Source organism: Euphorbia lathyris, chromosome 2, assembly GCF_963576675.1.
Source record: "Euphorbia lathyris chromosome 2, ddEupLath1.1, whole genome shotgun sequence".
Classification (NCBI taxonomy): domain Eukaryota; kingdom Viridiplantae; phylum Streptophyta; class Magnoliopsida; order Malpighiales; family Euphorbiaceae; genus Euphorbia; species Euphorbia lathyris.
In genome coordinates, this window is record NC_088911.1 from 41,596,106 (window position 1) to 41,603,857 (window position 7,752).

General features: G+C 34.3%; 1 long non-coding RNA gene across 1 annotated transcript; it reads right to left on the reverse strand.

Annotated features, from left to right (window-relative positions):
- Positions 1 to 782: 782 nt before the first annotated feature.
- LOC136220777 (uncharacterized) lies at positions 783 to 3,816 on the reverse strand. Its single transcript, XR_010684714.1, has 3 exons — positions 3,763 to 3,816; positions 2,327 to 2,806; positions 783 to 1,405 (listed from the first exon to the last, which is right to left on the reverse strand). It is a non-coding gene; the product is annotated as an uncharacterized lncRNA (long non-coding RNA).
- Between the last annotated feature and the right edge of the window lie 3,936 nt (positions 3,817 to 7,752).

A 7,752-nucleotide genomic window follows, 5' to 3' on the forward strand; every position in this document is an offset into this window, starting at 1 on the left:
TATTCGAAGGTTGATGGCAGTTGCTGAGCAGCGAGGATTTCCTGGAATGTTGGGTAGTATTGATTGTATGCATTGGGGATGGAAAAATTGTCCAACTGCATGGCATGGGGCTTTTTCAGGTCGTTATCATGAGCCAACTATTATTCTTGAAGCGGTATCTTCGCACGATTTATGGATATGGCATGCTTATTTTGGGTTACCGGGATCACTAAATGATATTAATGTATTGGACCGATCCAACCTGTTTTCTGAATGAGCAGAAGGTCGAGCTCCCGAAGTGAGATATACCATCAATGGGCACAATTATAATATGGGATATTATCTTGCTGATGGTATATATCCTCCCTATCCAACTTTTGTGCTAGACCATTTCAAATCCTCAAGGGAATAAAAGAAAGCATTTTGCTCAGATGCAAAAGTCTATTAGAAAAGATGTTGAGCGAGCATTCAGAGTCCTTCAAGCTCGATTTGCTATAGTGCATGGACCAGCTCAGTTTTGGGACATTAAAACACTCAAATATATTATGATGGCATGTATAGTTATGCATAATATGATTGTTGGACACGAACGAGATTTAGAAAATTAGATTATGATTACGACACAAATGATGAAGCTCCAACTATTAACATTTCTCGTGAGCACACAAGTACTTTTATGGAGTTTATGCAATTTCATCACCAAATTAGAGATAAAAGTGCTCATATTCAACTCCAAAATGACCTTGTGGAGCATTTATGGAAAAAACATGGTGGAGAAATGTAAGAAAAATATAATAGCACAAAATTCCATAAATATAGTGGAAAAATTCATCCTGCTTTCTAGCACAACATTTGCTTTCCAACATAACCACCAGAAATATAGATTAATTACCTAGCCAATGATTGCGCCTTCTGTCAATGATTTCTTGTTTTCTTAGTTAAAATACTCAACTTCAATAGCCCCCCATGGAACTTGTATCCATTGCCATTATTCTTGCATCAACTTCATCTTGTTCATGAGCTTCTCTTTTTTTCTCACGTTCATCTCTTTCCTTTGCTAATTGTATCATTTCTTTAAGATGCTCATTTCTTTGTTTTCTGGATTCAAGTTGATCCGCTCTCATTTGTTCCAAAATTGCAGCCCCACCACCATCATAATCATGCTCATTTTCCAATCTCTTTCTTTTCCTTTGCATTTCTTTTGCAGCTTTCCTTCCAATATGCCTTTCAAAATCAGATTTTCCCAACATCATATATTCTGGAGTTGATGGGGAAGAATCTGTTGGATTGTCCTCGTGAGAAACTTTTGACTTTTTTTAGCAAAATCGGCACACCATTTAGGCAAATGCCTTAATATCTTCCAACAATGCTCAACAGAAAAGCTAATTTTGTGAACTTGTTTATACATATCCTTTGCACTGCGAATCTATTGAAAAAGAAAGCATAGTATCATTTCAAAAAACAAATATTACTAGCACAATGTTTCAAAAGAAAGAACAGCATCATTTGGAAAAAAATACAGGACTATGAAATAACTTATTGCATAGCACAAACAAATTCAAATTCATAATTACTTTTGTGCAACCATAGTAGAGAAGGCTTTGAATGTGCAATTTGAGGTTGAATGGGAGATCTTTATTCTCCTTTTTACAAACGTTATCGTGGGCCATTGTATGTATTTGTTCAATCTGCTCAAAATTATAACTAATTCATCTAAACAAAATTATCAATCAAACCAAGAAGACTAATCGTAATTAATAGCCAAGTGGGGAATCCACAAGTCTATAAAAAGCATGAAACATGCAATATACACCTTGACTTTCCTATTTCTTCCTCATATATCAGATTTTCCTAGGAGAAAATGCCTCTTATAGTGCCAAAATCAGCAAGCAGGAATCTTTGACAGAAGGTCAGCTGAAGGCTATCTACCACCCCAAAGGATTGTAAGCAAAAAATTAAAAAGCATTGCCCAAATTGATTTATCATACAAAGGGTGAGATGACATGTCCACTAACCACATTAACAAGCTATGTAATTCACATACTAGAATAACCAAGGGATAATACAAACTCGACACAAAATTTTAAACCAATTTTGCTATCAATCTTTATGAGACTGCAAATTAAAAAATATGCACTTATCTTTCATTGCCTCACTTTCACTTCCATACTCTTAAACTATAAAATTATTTGTGAAAGAAACAAAAACAACATTAGTTATATCCCTTACAGTAACTTAAACTATAAAATTGCAAACAGAAATTCATTTTCAGACAGTTAACGACTTTCTACTTCTTCAAAATGAGCAATGTTCATAATTGGACATAGTAAAAAGAGAGTAAGATTACCTTAACATCTTCAGAGTACCCACTTCTTCCATCTACTTGATTATAATGTCCTTGAAACTTATTTACTGCAAGTTGAATCACAGATCATCGATGCATCAACAAAGAGCAATTACGGTTCGATTGGAAGTCTTTGTACTTCATGAAATAGTTTTGCACTCTTTGCCAATAGGTTCCATTTGTTTGATCAACTCCTGTGACCGGATCCAATGAAATATTTTGCCATGCTGAAATAAGCATTTCATCCTCTTGCCTTGTAAAATTCTTTGTTCTTATCTTTCTATCTTTCACCCTTTGTGAAGAAACAACTTGAGATGGAACTGGCGTCGGTTCTAGACTTTCTTCTTCACCAAGACTTTATGAAAAAAAAGTACTTGAAGCTGGTGTTGCAAACTCATCGTACATGGGATATTCTGAACTGAGCATATTTGAGAAAGATTGTGTTTTCTCATGATAATTCATCCTTAAGTTCAGGTAGAATAGCTGCAATATGGATCAGTTGATGAGTATGTTAGGCTAGAAGCATTTAAAGGGACTAAAAATAAATTGATATGGATTGAAAAGGTACCAAAATAGGCCTTTTTTGGGGAAGTATTAGGCTCCACATACAAAATAGTACCAATATAGACTTAACGTTTAAAAAAGGTACCAATTTAGGCCTTGAGAATGGATTGGACACGTCATTCCTATTACTCCGTTAAGTTCTGTTTACGTGTCCAATCCATTCTCAAGGCCTAAATTGATACCTTTTTTAAACGTTTATATTGGTACTATTTTGTACGTTGAGCCTAAATTGATAATTTCCCAAAAATCATAGGCTTATTTTGGTACCTTATCCTGATATTCAATTGGTAAGAATTATTTGTTCATAAAGTCAATAAAGAAAACTAATACCTAGCAAATTTTCAGAGCAGCAAAACAAGAATATAGAAATCTAGCCAATGTGAAAAACTACTTTGAGCTTTCAGTTAACAAAAGGGACTGAACTGATAAGTATAATATAGAATTACACACAACTAACATTGATTGAACAGAAACTTTGCAATTGAAAAATGCAACAGAGTTCCAATTGAACAAATCAAATACCCAGCAAATTTCACAGCAGCAGGAATTCCAATCATGCATGAATTTCATAGCAGCAAAATAAGAAAATAGATATACCTATCAAATTTCATAGCAGTCGAACAAATCAGATGCATGAATTTCAAATAGCAAAATAAGAAAATAGAGAAAGAAAAAGCATACCCAGCAAATTTCATAACAGTATGAGTTCCAATCATACCCAGCAAATTTCATAACAATATGAGTTCCAATCGAACAAATAAAGAAAGAAAAATCAAACCCAGTAAATTCCACAGCAATATGAGTTCCAATTGAACAAAGCAGATGCATGAAATTCATAGCAACAAAATAAGAAAAGGGAGAAAGAATAATCATACCCAGCAAATTTCGTAGCAACATGAGCGGGTGTTGATGGATGAAGTTGCAATTCGTGAATTTGGTAGAAAGAATAAAAGAAAAGGAGGGAAGTAGTTTTTTTTTAATGAAAGGTTGGGACGCGAAGGCAGACTAGACATCCCAACTAGGTTGGCACCTCCAGCACAGCCAACAACCCGAATTTTATTAATAACGGAAAAAAGTACAGAAGAGGGAGAAAGAGACAGGAAGAAGAAAAAGAAAGTTACAGAAATCTAATGTGAGCTACGTTACACAAATCATAAAAAACAAAAGCCTAACAAAAATGTGGCGCATAGTGCCACCAAAGAGAAGAGTCTGTCGTTTGCCCCATTGTAGCTAGCCTATCAGCAGGTTACCTTCCCTAAAAATGTGCGTAAGGAGGGAAGTAGTTCATCCTTTGTGAAAACGTAAAGAAACGGAGGGAAAAAAAGTGTGGGAAATTTATTAATAAAATATTATTTAGGAGTCACTAAGAGCAGGAGAGAGACTCTCTATTAATAGAGAGGATTGAGAGGCTCTTAGTAATTTGATGAGCCACTAAGAGGCTGTTGGAGTGGATTTTCAACTCTTCCTCCTCAAATTTTAACTTAAGAGCCAATTTAAGAGGCTGTTGGAGATGCTCTTATAAGACAGTGATTCTCCTGGATAAAGAAGTAACTTTGGCCGAAATAACCGATTCTACTTTAAAATATACTTGCTTGGTTAGGCAAAATCCTTAATTATATTTAAATGGATTAAACTCTATGAAAACCGAGGGTAAGCCGTAACATAGAACGTGAAGTCGCAATATCTGATTAAGGAATAAGAATAACTAAACAAGTTTTGTTGAATTATTTACTTGGTTGGGTTTCACAATTCAACTAAATTACTCAATGACCTGGTTAGGTTTTTTTTAATAAAGATGAAGCAATGGTTTAATTAATTCTTTGCTATTTCCAAACCATAATGTAATTACTCACTAAAGATTCATACTTGTTAAGCTACATTCACCTCTATCCTAGTTATAATGATTTAGTTCATGAACAAACTAAAGCATGAAGGAATGATGAAGATGAAAGTAACAATTCGTGCTTACAACAATATTTAATAATCGAAACCTCTGAAGTTTGAATTGAAGAAGATAAAGATGGAGAAAACAAGAAATTCAATAAACAAAACAGAAGAACAACAAAACAATCATCTAAACTTTGCAAGGTTCGAATTTTGGATTAATTGGTCCCTTACTAAACTAGAATAAAATAAAATTGGAAAACAGAATTAAACTAACTTTCTAAGCAATAATAAACTTCTATCTAACTTGTAACTTAAAATTGTATTTTCACTAACTCATAAAAACTTCTATAAATAGGAGTTCAAAGACTTCTAATTACTCTTGGACAAATCTCTCCCTAGTCTTTCAGGATTCGTCATCTTTTATCATCAATGAGTTAGGGTTGAATAAGGAAGGCTTGAAGACTATTTAGGCCAACTTGAGTTGTTTCTTCTAATTTTGGAATCGCAGGCAGCTCATCGAGCAGTCACTTAAAATTAAGGCTATAACTATCAGATTTGTTTTCGCTATTGCTGCAACCATAAGGGTTTAAGGATCATGATAAACTAGACCATGTATGTCTTCTTAAAAAGAGTTTATATGGATTAAATCAAACACTATGTGAATGGTTCATTCCACTTCGAACGTTCCTAATGTCTATTGGTTTAAAAATGTCGCAAGTTGACAACTAGTTATTCATACAAAGCACGAGTACTGAGAATATGTGGATGATATCATCATCATTAGCAATATCCATGCTCATATTATTAGCATAATTGCCTCCATTGAATGAGAAATCTCCATTCACAATCTGGGCAAGGCATAATATTTAATGGGAATTGAGATTCGGTATGCAAAGGAAGATATTCGTATGTGTCAGGCCAAGTATGTGGTGATATTCTTGACAGGGTTGAAATGGTTGACTCTAAACCCACGTTGACCCCTATACCAACACTTTCTAAAGATCTTGACACTAGTTTGGCCTTTAGGGATGAATACATAAGCATTGTGGGAGCGCTTCAATACTTAACTTTAACTCGACCTAATATTGCATTTTCTGTTAACAAGTTATGTCAATTTCTCCATTGTCCCGCCGCATTGGAAGAGTGTCAAACGTGTTCTTTGTTATATTCAGGACACATCTGATTTTGGAATAGTCATGTCTGCTAAACCTATAGATCACATTCACTATTACTCTGATAGTGATTGGGGTGGGCACCCTGATGATAGAAGATCGACAAGTACATTTCGTGTTTATCTTAGCACGAGCATTGTCTCATGACAGGCTCGCAAACAACCCACGATTGCTTGATCATCCACTGAAAGTGAATATAAAGTTGTTGTCAATCCTAGTTATACTCTAACTCATGTATTCCACTATATATACAAGGCTTTATGTCTAACATTAATCAAGAGAAATTCATTAAACACTATACCTTTCTATCTATCTTCATCACATAATCAACAGTAAGGGTATTCACTGGAAGTCATGGGAGACGCTTTGTTTGTCCAAAAAATTATTAGAAATAGTAGTTGCGGCAACTTCACAATGAAGAATAGTATGATTTTTTATTCCTTTAGTTCGTAAATTTTGTTCGTCAAATTCCAAATATAATTTATATGGTTTTGCTGATTTGCAAATAAATATTTGCAGTTTTTTGGTCTTAAAAAGAGGACGGAGGTTCTTCGTCGTTAGGGGTGAGCATCAATTCAATTACTAACCGAACCGAACTGTCAATTAACCGAACCAAAATAGGTCTTATTTTTAGAACAAAATCGAATAAGATTGGTAACCGAATATTACGAAACTGAAAATTTTCAGTTCAGATACTGACCGAATAACCAAAAACTCGTAATATTCCATTTTTTGTATATTTTTGTTTCATTGGTTTTCTTATAATGTAGGTGTACAAAAAAAATTACAATTGAAGAAATTTATACATGTAAAGATAAATTATATTCTTTTAGGGGTGGAGTTTATGTTTTATAAGTTATTTATATATGTAAAGATAAAATTATATTTTTTTTTATATTTATATATTATGTTTGGTTCGGTTAAATTTTTTTCCCAGTAACCAAACCGAACCAAAATGTTAAAATAAGATTTCAGTTTTGTTATATAGTTTAAATGATTTGAGACCCTTAACCACTTAAACTAACCTTAATGGGTATTTACATTTTTTCTAATGATAAAATATTAACATTACGCTTGTTTTTTTGTTTTTTTGGTAGGAAAGGGAAAGAAAAAACAACAAAAACCAACACCTAACCCGAGATTAGTGTAGGGAAGCTAATCCCCACCCGCTCATCCGACAGAATCGAACAAAGGAAGTTTGGAGGAGAAGAGAAGGTTGAAATTCCCGGCATCCTATCATGGCCCTCCGCAGCAAGGTGATCAGTTACTCTATTCTGCTCCTTGTACACATGACAAAAGGAGATGGTATCGAATGAAGAACACAATCTTCTGATCTCTTTAACAAGGTTTTGGCTGCTCAAGCACATAGCCTTGTTGTTAGCAATCATATTAACTGCTTCAAGGTTGTCAGAATCCACGAGCAGCCTTTTTAGCCCCAGGTCAATGACCAATCTAAGATCAGAAAAGATACCCCAGAGCTCTGCAGAAAAGGAAGACCCCATCCCCAGATTCTGAGTAAAGCCAGACACCCAATTGCCCCCAGCATCTCTTAGAACCCCTCCAGCCGCAATTCTGCCGTCCACAAGACACGAATCATCGGTATTTAATTTTCTTGGAGAAATATTCAGACAGATTAGGAATCACTATAGCTTTTTCTCCAAACACCTCAGTATTCCTCCACTGCCAAAACTGGTGACAGACAACAATACATTACACTTGTTTAGTTTATGAAATAATTTCGTGTTTTTTTTTTTTTTTTTTGAAAGAAATTTCCTGTGTTTTAAATATATATAAAATCCATAAACT